A 12,827-nucleotide genomic window follows, 5' to 3' on the forward strand; every position below is an offset into this window, starting at 1 on the left:
ACCCTACTCTACCCACTCTACTCTACCCTACTCTACCCTACCCCTACCCTACCCTACTCTACCCTACCCACCCTACCCTACCCTACCCTACCCTACTCTACTCTACCCTACTCTACCCTACTCTACTCTACCCTACTCTACCCTACTCTACCCTACTCTACTCTACCCTACCCTACCCTACTCTACCTCTACCCTACTCTACCCTTCCCTACTCTACCTACTCTACCCTTCCCTTCTCTACCCTACTCTACCCTACCCTACTCTACCCTACCCTACTCTACCCTACCCTACTCTACCCTACCCTACTCTACTCTACTCTACCCTACTCTACTCTACCCTACTCTACCCTACTCTACTCTACCCTACTCTACTCTACTCTACCTACTCTACTCTACCCTACTCTACCCTACCCTACCCTACCCTACTATACTCTACTCTACCCTACTCTACCCTACTCTACCCTACACTACCCTACTCTACTCTACTCTACCCTACTCTACTCTACCCTACTCTACTCTACCCTACTCTACCCTACTCTCTCTCACTCTACTCTACCATACTCTACTCTACCCTACTCTACCCTACTCTACTCTACCCTACCCTACCCTACCTACATACTCTACCCTACTCTACCCTAGTCTACTCTACCCTACCCTACCCTACTCTACTCTACCCTACTCTACTCTACTCTACTCTACCATACCCTACTCTACTCTACTCTACCCTACTCTACTCTACTCTACTCTACCCTACTCTACCCTACCCTACCCTACTCTACTCTACTCTACTCTACCTACTATACTCTACTATACTCTATCCTACCCTACCCTACTCTACTCTACTCTACCATACCCTACTCTACTCTACTCTACCCTACTCTACTCTACTCTACCCTACTCTACCCTACCCTACCCTACCCTACTCTACTCTACTCTACTATACTCTACTATACTCTACCCTACCCTACTCTACTCTACCCTACCCTACCCTACTCTACTCTACTCTACCCTACTCTACTCTACCCTACTCTACCCTACTCTACCCTTCCTACTCTACCCTACCCTACCCTACTCTACCCTACCCTACCCTACCCTACTCTACTCTACCCTACTCTACTCTACTCTACCCTACTCTACTCTACCCTACTCTACCCTACTCTACTCTACCCTACCCTACCCTACTCTACCCTACCCTACTCTACCCTTCCCTACTCTACTCTACCCTACCCTACTCTACCCTACCCTACTCTACTCTACCCTACTCTACCCTACTCTACCCTACCCTACTCTACTCTACTCTACCCTACTCTACCCTACTCTACTATACTCTACTCTACTCTACCCTACCCTACTCTACCCTACTCTACTCTACCCTACTCTACCCTACTCTACTCTACCCTACTCTACCCTACCCTACCCTACTCTACTCTACTCTACTCTACTCTACCCTACTCTACCCTACCCTACTCTACTCTACCCTACCCTACTCTACTCTACTCTACCCTACTCTACCCTTCCCTACTCTACTCTACCCTTCCCTTCCCTACTCTACTCTACCCTACTCTACCCTACCCTACTCTACTCTACTCTACTCTACCCTACTCTACCCTTCCCTACTCTACCCTACCCTACTCTACCCTACCCTAGTCTACTCTACTCTACCCTACCCTACTCTACTCTACCCTACCCTACTCTACTCTACCCTACCCTAGTCTACTCTACTCTACTCTACCCTACCCTACCCTACCCTACTCTACTCTACCCTACCCTACTCTACTCTACCCTACTCTACTCTATCCTACCCTACTCTACTCTACCCTACCCTACTCTACCCTACCCTACCCTACTCTACTCTACCCTACCCTACTCTACCCTACCCTACTCTACTCTACCCTACTCTACTCTACCCTACCCTACTCTACTCTACCCTACCCTACCCTACTCTACTCTACTCTACTCTACCCTACTCTACTCTACTCTACTCTACCCTACTCTACCCTACCCTACCCTACCCTACCCTACCCTACTCTACCCTACTCTACTCTACCCTACCCTACCCTACTCTACTCTACCCTACTCTACCCTACTCTACCCTACCCTACTCTACCCTACTCTACCCTACTCTACTCTACTCTACCCTACTCTACTCTACCCTACTCTACCCTTCCCTACTCTACTTTACTCTACCCTTCCCTTCCCTACCCTACTCTACCCTTCCCTACTCTACCCTACCCTACTCTACCCTACCCTACTCTACTCTACTCTACCCTACTCTACTCTACCCTACTCTACCCTACTCTACCCTACTCTACTCTACTCTACTCTACTCTACTCTACTCTACTCTACTCTACTCTACCCTACTCTACCCTACCCTACCCTACCCTACTATACTCTAATCTACTCTACCCTACCCTACTCTACTCTACTCTACCCTACTCTACCCTACACTACCCTACTCTACCCTACTCTACTCTACTCTACTCTACTCTACCCTACCCTACTCTACTCTACCCTACTCTACCCTTCCCTACTCTACCCTTCCCTTCCCTACTCTACTCTACCCTACTCTACTCTACCCTACTCTACCCTTCCCTACTCTACCCTACCCTACCCTACTCTACTCTACCCTACTCTACCCTACCCTACTCTACCCTACCCTACCCTACCCTACTCTACCCTACTCTACTCTACTCTACTCTACCCTACTCTACTCTACCCTACTCTACTCTACTCTACTCTACCCTACCCTACCCTACTCTACCCTACTCTACTCTACCCTACTCTACCCTACCCTACTCTACTCTACTCTACTCTACTCTACTATACTCTACTCTACTCTACTCTACTCTACTCTACTCTACTCTACTCTACCCTACCCTTCCCTACTCTACCCATTTACACAGTGCTATTGTCTAGGGTCACTGGGTCTCAAGGTGCTTCATAGTAATGGGGTAGTGTACATACACTTCCTTTAGTAAGAGCAAGAGAGGCGGGAGTTCCTGGCGCCTTCCTGTTCCTGTTCCTTGGAGAGACGAGGGTTTGTGTTTGTGTGTGTGCGGGATGTGAACTCAGTCTAACGGTTTTAGATGGAGGTAAAATTTGGTCAGTGGTTCAGAGAAAGAATGTTTTGCTTTTGCTGTACTACACACACGTTTACGCACGAGACACACACACACACACGTATACACGCACAAACATATGCACACACGCAGGAATCCATAAACATTTTAGGAAGTCCATAATGTGTGGTGTTTGTGGAATATACAACGACTGTGTGTCTGTCTTTAGTTAAAGCAATGAAGTAGAACAGGAGAGAGAAGAGGAGGAATCAGGGAGAGAGAAGGAGAGAGAAGAGGAGGAATCAGGGAGAGAAGAGGAGGAATCAGGGAGAGAAGAGGAGGAATCAGGGAGAGAGAAGGAGAGAGAAGAGGAGGAATCAGGGAGAGAGAAGGAGAGAGAAGAGGAGGAATCAGGGAGAGAAGAGGAGGAATCAGGGAGAGAGAAGGAAAGAGAAGAGGATGAATCAGGGAGAGAATAGGAGGAATCAGGGAGAGAGAAGGAGGAATCAGGGAGAGAGAAGGAGAGAGAAGAGGAGGAATCAGGGAGAGAGAGAAGGAGAGAGAAGAGGAGGAATCAGGGAGAGAAGAGGAGGAATCAGGGAGAGGAGAGGAGGAATCAGGGAGAGAAGAGGAGGAATCAGGGAGAGAGAAGGAAAGAGAAGAGGATGAATCAGGGAGAGAATAGGAGGAATCAGGGAGAGAGAAGGAGGAATCAGGGAGAGAGAAGGAGAGAGAAGAGGAGGAATCAGGGAGAGAGAGAAGGAGAGAGAAGAGGAGGAATCAGGGAGAGGAGAGGAGGAATCAGGGAGAGAAGAGGAGGAATCAGGGAGAGAGAAGGAAAGAGAAGAGGATGAATCAGGGAGAGAATAGGAGGAATCAGGGAGAGAGAAGGAGGAATCAGGGAGAGAGAAGGAGAGAGAAGAGGAGGAATCAGGGAGAGAGAAGGAGAGAGAAGAGGAGGAATCAGGGAGAGAGAAGGAAAGAGAAGAGGATGAATCAGGGAGAGAATAGGAGGAATCAGGGAGAGAGAAGGAGGAATCAGGGAGAGAGAAGGAGAGAGAAGAGGAGGAATCAGGGAGAGAAGAGGAGGAATCAGGGAGAGCGATATGGAGAAAGGAAGAGAGAGAGACAGAGGAGTCAGAACGTTTTCTGCAACTTCTGCTTGTCTGTCAAATAGATTACAACGGACGAGAGGAGAAAAACATCTCTCTCCCTCTCTCTCTCCACATCTCTCTCCCTCTCTCTCGCCACATCTCTCTCCCTCTCTCTCTCCACATCTCTCCCTCTCTCTCTCCCTCTCTCTCTCCACATCTCTCTCCCTCTCTCTCTCCACATCTCTCTCCCTCTCTCTCTCTCCACATCTCTCTCCCTCTATCTCTCTCTCCCCCTCTCTCTCCACATCTCTCTCCCTCCCTCTCTCTCTCCACATCTCTCTCCCTCTCTCTCTCCACTTCCACATCTCTCTCCCTCTCTCTCTCCACATCTCTCTCCCTCTCTCTCTCCACTTCCACATCTCTCTCCCTCTCTCTCGCCACATCTCTCTCCCTCTCTCTCTCCACATCTCTCCCTCTCTCTCTCCCTCTCTCTCTCCACATCTCTCTCCCTCTCTCTCTCCACATCTCTCTCCCTCTCTCTCTCTCCACATCTCTCTCCCTCTATCTCTCTCTCCCCCTCTCTCTCCACATCTCTCTCCCTCCCTCTCTCTCTCCACATCTCTCTCCCTCCCTCTCTCTCTCCACATCTCTCTCCCTCTCTCTCTCCACTTCCACTTCTCTCTCCCTATCTCTCTCTACTTCCACTTCTCTCTCCCTATCTCTCTCTACTTCCACATCTCTCTCCCTCTCTCTCTCCACTTCCACTTCTCTCTCCCTATCTCTCTCTACTTCCACATCTCACTCCCATGTATTAGAGTGCTATAGAGGACTGGGAGAGGGAGGCTGTGTTTGGGTAGTGCTGGAGATAAGAACCAGAGGTTCCCCCCTAGGCAGTAAGTGTTCTCACGGCTCTCCTCAGCTATCTGTTTGGATAACCCCTGACAGCTGTGTTTATGATAAAGGCCCTAGCACTCACACACTGTAGAACTGCTCACACACTGTAAAACTGCTCACACACTCACTCCTATAGTATATATGTGAAGAACACTGCACTCAGCCTGCTTGGGGTTTGTGTATGAACACGTCACTCGGGCCCTCAGCCTGCTGGGGGTTTGTGTATGAACACGTCACTAGGGCCCTCAGCCTGCTGGGGGTTTGTGTATGAACACGTCACTAGGGCCCTCAGCCTGCTGGGGGTTTGTGTATGAACACGTCACTAGGGCCCTCAGCCTGCTGGGGGTTTGTGTATGAACACGTCACTAGGGCCCTCAGCCTGCTGGGGGGTTGTGTATGAACACGTCACTAGGGCCCTCAGCCTGCTGGGGGTTTGTGTATGAACACGTCACTAGGGCCCTCAGCCTGCTGGGGGTTTGTGTATGAACACGTCACTAGGGCCCTCAGCCTGCTGGGGGTTTGTGTATGAACACGTCACTAGGGCCCTCAGCCTGCTGGGGGGTTGTGTATGAACACGTCACTAGGGCCCTCAGCCTGCTGGGGGTTTGTGTATGAACACGTCACTAGGGCCCTCAGCCTGCTGGGGGGTTGTGTATGAACACGTCACTAGGGCCCTCAGCCTGCTGGGGGTTTGTGTATGAACACGTCACTAGGGCCCTCAGCCTGCTGGGGGGTTGTGTATGAACACGTCACTAGGGCCCTCAGCCTGCTGGGGGTTTGTGTATGAACACGTCACTAGGGCCCTCAGCCTGCTGGGGGTTTGTGTATGAACACGTCACTAGGGCCCTCAGCCTGCTGGGGGTTTGTGTATGAACACGTCACTAGGGCACTCAGCCTGCTTGGGGTTTGTGTATGAACACGTCACTAGGGCCCTCAGCCTGCTTGGGGTTTGTGTATGAACACGTCACTAGGGCCCTCAGCCTGCTGGGGGTTTGTGTATGAACACGTCACTAGGGCCCTCAGCCTGCTGGGGGTTTGTGTATGAACACGTCACTAGGGCCCTCAGCCTGCTGGGGGTTTGTGTATGAACACGTCACTAGGGCCCTCAGCCTGCTGGGGGTTTGTGTATGAACACGTCACTAGGGCCCTCAGCCTGCTGGGGGTTGTGTATGAACACGTCACTAGGGCCCTCAGCCTACTGGGGGTTTGTGTATGAACACGTCACTAAGGCCCTCAGCCTGCTGGGGGTTTGTGTATGAACACATCACTAGGGCCCTCAGCCTGCTGGGGGTTTGTGTATGAACACGTCACTAGGGCCCTCAGCCTGCTGGGGGTTGTGTATGAACCAGACTATTGAAGTATGTCTAGATCCAGACATATGGGTGTCTGAAACAGCATCTACAGTGTGTGACTCTAACCTTGTTTACACCTGCTGCTAACATTTGTCCTGTGTCTTGATCTTGTCCACATTCTGATTGTGCCCGGATTTGCGCCTATACATGATGTTATTCAAATGTCTCATATCCGTCCACCGTGTCCACATTGTGACCAGATTTCCTGGTCTCTCCCTGTATGCACATTTTTTATATTAAGACACATGTTGATGCTAGAGGACTGGATAAGGATGTTTTTAAATGGTTTCACTGTCCAGATCCGACTACACTTCTAAGATACCCAGACACAATGCCTGCCTGACTGCCTCAGGAGGTGTCTTTTCATTGTCTATACCGGCCTAAAAATGTGGATCAGATCAGGACGAAGGACGCATGTTAGAAGCAGGTTTAAACGGGGCTTCTGAAGCAGACAATTGAATGTGGATGACACAGTGAATATGAGACGGTCAGCACCCAAAGACAATTGAGACACGTTTTACATTTCAGTCATTTAGCAGACGCTCTTATCCAGAGCGACTTACAGTTAGTGAGTGCATAAATTTTTCATACTGGCCCCCCCGTGCTCTACCAAGCGCCGTGCTCTACCAACTGAGCTACACGGTGTCATGAGCCTCTCACTCCACCGGGTTACCACCTTAATTTTCTTCCACTCTGCTCACCACTCTCTCTACTCAGCCTAACTAGCTCCACCTGTCCCTGCTCTGCTCTGCTCTAATTACTCTGCCAGCTGCGCTGCATTACCCACTACCTCTCCCAGTATTTAAGGCCCTGTCTTTCAGCTCTCCGGTGTCAGATCGTCTGCAAAGCTCTCACCCGGAACCTGTTTGCTCGCGCTTCTGGCTCACCCTGGTTTTGTGACCCCGGACCTGCCTGATTTTTGGATACTCTTCTGCCCCAGGAGATCCAGACCTGCTTCTGCCATAACGACTCCTGACTACTCTTCTATCCCGGTAACTCTGACCAGCCTTCTGCCTTGCTACTACGTATTTTGGATTTCCCTTGAACTGTACTGCTGCCTTGTTTCATTCCGCCCTGTTGTGTCTGTGTCTCCCCCCCCCAGGACTTCTGGACCACCCACCACCGGCTTCATAGGACGCATCGCTGCCACTGGGGGGGGCACAGACCCAGCACATTGGACGGGATCCCTGTTACCCCTGGAGCCTTCATTCACTCCCTACTTCCCTTTTCCCTTAAGTTTTAATAAACTTTCTGGTGTGACGCAATTGTGGTCCTCTGGTCGTCTGTCTGAACCGTGACAGTACGATCTGACCCTTATGGACTCAGCGCACACTTTCCCCGACATGGAAACCGATGAGCATGAGCAGCAGTTCCAGCAGCAGCAACAACAACTCGCCATGATCATTCAACTCCTCACCAACCTTACCCCAGCCAGTCTGCCCACCAGCCCTGCCCCCGAGTTACCTGCCCCGGTCATTGCAGCTGCTGCTCCGGAACCCAAGATTGGAAACCCCGAGCGGTTCAACGGCGATTCAACCCAGGTCCGGCCATTCCTGACTAGCTGCCGACTTCAGTTCTCCTTGCAGCCAAGGACCTTCGCCACGGAGGGGGCTAAAGTTGGGTATGCCATCACTCACCTGACGGGCCGAGCTCGACTCTGGGGAACAGCAGAGTTCGAACGTCAAACCCCCGCATGTGCAACCTTCGACCTGTTTGCTGAGGAGATGCTGAAGGTGTTTGACCTGGATTCACCAACCGCAGAGGCGTCTCGTGAACTGTTCAGTATTCGACAAGGCAGACGTACAGTCGCAGACCATTCCATCGACTTCCGAACCCTGGCTAGACGAAGTTCTTGGAACACACCATCGTTGGTGGACGCGTTCTTCCATAGTTTGGCTGACTATATCAAGGACGAGTTGGTCTCCCATGAACTGCCTTCCACTCTTGATGAAGCCATCGCACTGACTGTCAGGATCGACAGAAGGATACAGACCCGTCGTCGTGAAAGGGGGCGCCAAGGTCCACCTACTACCGGCATTCGGAGAGATCCGACTGGGCTCCTGTCATCTACTGCCACTCACCCAGGTCAGCTTGATCAGTCTGAGCCTATGGAGATTGGGCGAGCCTCTCTCACTCCTGCAGAGCGCCAGCGCCGCTTCACCTCAAACCTCTGCCTCTATTGTGGAGGTGATGGACATCGTGTGGTAACCTGCCCTTTAAAGGGCCGAAGCTCACCGGGCATAGGGGGAGTCCGGTTGAGTTCAATGACCATCCAGTCCTCCGACCGCAAACCCCTGCTGCAAGTTCACCTCCGCCTCTCTGACTCAACTCACACCCTGGCTGCTCTGGTGGATTCTGGCGCCGAAGCCAACATAATGGACATCAAGCTGGCACGCCAACTGGGACTGGAGAACCTCCGTTTGACACCTCCTATTCCTGCCCGGGCACTGGACGGACACTTACTCGGATCGGTCACTCATGTCACGGCCCCGGTCTCGATGGGTCTGTCCGGAAACCATCAAGAAACTATCCAGTTTCACCTGCTCCCCTCTCCAGGCCAACCCCTCATCCTGGGTTACCCATGGCTCCGCCGGCACAACCCTCAGCTCGACTGGGTGACCGGGGTGATCAGGGAGTGGGGAGAGGACTGCCACCGAACCTGCCTGCTTGCTGCCGCACTACCCCCTCGGCCAGTACCTACTAACTCCGCTCCTGACCTCTCCAATGTCCCAGAATGCTACCATGGTCTCAGAGAGGTGTTTAACAAAGCAAGAGCCACATCTCTGCCCCCTCACCGACCGTACGACTGTGCCATCGACCTCCTCCCTGGAACAGCCCCTCCAAAGGGTCGTCTTTATTCGTTGTCTGCTCCTGAAAGAAAGTCCATGGAGGACTACATCAATGGCTCTCTGTCCGCAGGATTAATCCGTTCATCTTCATCTCCTGCTGGTGCTGGCTTCTTCTTTGTGGGGAAGAAGGACGGATCTCTTCGCCCCTGCATCGACTACAGGGGACTCAACGACATCACAGTGAAAAACCGTTACCCTCTGCCTCTGCTCACCTCTGCTTTTGAGTTGCTCCAGGGAGCCACTGTTTTTACCAAGTTGGATCTCAGAAACGCTTACCACCTAGTGCGGATCCGGGAGGGAGATGAATGGAAAACCGCATTCAATACACCAACAGGCCACTACGAGTATCTGGTTATGCCTTTTGGCCTCACCAATGCTCCTGCTGTGTTCCAGGCGCTAGTGAATGATGTACTGCGGGACATGTTAAACAAGTTTGTCTTCGTTTACCTGGATGACATCTTAATCTACTCCAGAAACCTGTCTGAACACACCCGCCATGTCCAGCAAGTCCTTCATCGTCTTCTGGAGAATTCCCTCTACGCCAAGGCAGAGAAATGTGAGTTTCACGTCAAGACAGTGGCCTTCCTGGGGTACATAGTGGCAGAGGGAAGTATCCAAATGGATCCTGCCAAAGTATCAGCAGTCACTTCATGGCCAGTTCCGGAGAACAGAAAGAAGCTGCAACAGTTTCTGGGGTTTGCTAACTTCTATAGAAAGTTTATCCGGAACTACAGTACCGTTGCTGCCCCTCTCACTGCTCTAACCAGCACCAAGCAACCCTTCACCTGGACCCCAGCAGCCGACAAAGCCTTCAGTACCCTCAAGGTGAGGTTCACCTCCGCTCCCATCCTCCAGATGCCTGATGTGGACCGGCAATTCATTGTGGAGGTGGACGCCTCGGATGTGGGAGTTGGTGCTGTGATTTCTCAGTGGGCTGCGGAGGATAGGAAGCTCCATCCCTGTGCCTTTTTCTCACGTCGGTTGTCCCCCTCTGAGTGCAATTACGACATAGGGAACCGTGAGCTGCTGGCTGTGAAGCTTGCCTTGGAGGAGTGGCGTCACTGGCTGGAGGGGTCCACCATTCCATTTCTCGTTTGGACCGATCATAAGAACTTGGAGTACATCCGCACGGCCAAACGGTTGAACTCCAGGCAGTCCCGCTGGGCCCTGTTCTTCACCAGGTTTAATTTCACTCTGTCATACCGGCCTGGATCACGCAACACCAAGCCAGACGCCCTCTCCCGTCAATTCCAGAAGGATGACACCCCCTCCAAGGACCCTGTGTCGATTCTGCCTAGTCCCTGCATCGTTGCAGCTCTGACCTGGGCTGTTGAGGAACAGGTGCTGGAGGCTCTCCGTAACCAGCCAGGTCCCAGCACTTGCCCAGCTGACCGCCTTTTTGTCCCCGAAGACCTGAGGTCCCAGGTCGTTCAGTGGGGACATGACTCCCGCCTAGCTTGTCACCCTGGCTCCACCCGCACTTACAACCTGCTCGCCCAGAGGTTCTGGTGGCCCTCTCTGAGAAAGGATGTACGGGAATTCGTCCAAGCCTGCCCCATCTGCAACCAACACAAGTCGTCCTGCCAGCCCCCAGCCGGATTGCTGCAGCCCCTGCCTGTGCCCAGACGTCCCTGGTCTCACATCGCCCTTGACTTTGTCACGGGGCTGCCCCCTTCAAGTGGCATGACCGTCATTCTCACCATAGTTGACCGTTTCAGCAAGATGGCACACTTCATTCCCCTCCCCAAGCTCCCAACCGCCAAGGAGACCGCCCAGGTGGTCCTGGAACACGTCTTCCGGATCCACGGACTGCCAAAGGATGTTGTTTCTGACCGTGGTCCACAATTCTCCTCCGCTTTTTGGAAGGAGTTCTGTCACCTGCTGGGAGCCACAGTCAGTCTGACTTCCGGATTCCATCCCCAATCCAATGGGCAGTCAGAGCGGGCTAATCAGGAGCTCGAGAAGGCACTGCGATGCATGACTTCACGCAACCCCCACTCCTGGTCGCAGCAATTGACATGGGTGGAGTACGCACACAATTCCCTGACCTGCTCTGCCATCGGTATGTCCCCTTTCCAATGTGTTTATGGATACCAGCCTCCTCTATTTGCCAGCCAGGAAGAGGAGGTTACTTGCCCATCTGCACTTGCTTTTGCCCGTCGATGTCGCCGCACCTGGTCACAAGCCCGAGCCACACTCCTCAGATCCGTTGCCAGCTACACTACCGGGGCCAACCGTCGGAGAATTCCTGCTCCCACCTACCATGTTGGTCAAAGGGTGTGGTTGTCATCAAAGAACCTGCCACTCAGGGTGGAGTCGCAGAAGCTGGCACCTCGGTTCATTGGCCCATTCCCTATCATAAGAGTGATTAGCCCAACTGCTGTCCGGCTCCAACTGCCTAATTCCCTGAGGGTGCACCCCACTTTCCATGTGTCTAAGATTAAGCCCATCCATGAGAGTCCGCTGGTCCCTGCTGCGCCTTGTCCTCCGCCTCCACGGCTCGTCGATGGTGGTCTGGTTTACACCGTCCGCCGCCTGCTTCGGTCCAGACGGAGGGGTAGGGGTCTCCAGTACCTCATTGACTGGGAGGGCTATGGACCTGAGGAAAGGACCTGGGTGCCAGCTAGTCGGATTGTGGATAGGACTCTCATCACCGCTTTCCACCAACGGCATCCTGATCAACCTGCAATCCGTAGGGGCCGCCCCAGAGGGGTCCCTAACCGTCCTGCCCGCTCGGCTTCCTGTCCTGTGCCTGATCCTGTCTCGGGACCTGTCCCATCTCCCGACCACGGCCCTCCGGCTTCCTCCGAGGATGAGGACGTTCACTCGGACCGTTCGGAGGAGTTCTAGCCCTCCTCCGGCTCCCCTCCTCCCGCCCGGCGTGGTGTTGCTCTTGGGACTTCTGGGGCCGTCCCTTGGGGGGGGGGTTCTGTCATGAGCCTCTCACTCCACCGGGTTACCACCTTAATTTTCTTCCACTCTGCTCACCACTCTCTCTACTCAGCCTAACTAGCTCCACCTGTCCCTGCTCTGCTCTGCTCTAATTACTCTGCCAGCTGCGCTGCATTACCCACTACCTCTCCCAGTATTTAAGGCCCTGTCTTTCAGCTCTCCGGTGTCAGATCGTCTGCAAAGCTCTCACCCGGAACCTGTTTGCTCGCGCTTCTGGCTCACCCTGGTTTTGTGACCCCGGACCTGCCTGATTTTTGGATACTCTTCTGCCCCAGGAGATCCAGACCTGCTTCTGCCATAACGACTCCTGACTACTCTTCTATCCCGGTAACTCTGACCAGCCTTCTGCCTTGCTACTACGTATTTTGGATTTCCCTTGAACTGTACTGCTGCCTTGTTTCATTCCGCCCTGTTGTGTCTGTGTCTCCCCCCCCCAGGACTTCTGGACCACCCACCACCGGCTTCATAGGACGCATCGCTGCCACTGGGGGGGGCACAGACCCAGCACATTGGACGGGATCCCTGTTACCCCTGGAGCCTTCATTCACTCCCTACTTCCCTTTTCCCTTAAGTTTTAATAAACTTTCTGGTGTGACGCAATTGTGGTCCTCTGGTCGTCTGTCTGAA

General features: G+C 52.9%; 1 protein-coding gene across 1 annotated transcript in view; it reads left to right on the forward strand.

Annotated features, from left to right (window-relative positions):
* Positions 1–12,827, forward strand: part of LOC311131852 (uncharacterized protein) — a 31,984-nt gene that overhangs the window by 10,260 nt on the left and 8,897 nt on the right. The window lies entirely within an intron of this gene.

Source organism: Coregonus lavaretus (genome assembly GCF_964263955.1).
Source record: "Coregonus lavaretus genome assembly, chromosome: 7".
In the NCBI taxonomy this organism is placed as follows: domain Eukaryota; kingdom Metazoa; phylum Chordata; class Actinopteri; order Salmoniformes; family Salmonidae; genus Coregonus; species Coregonus lavaretus.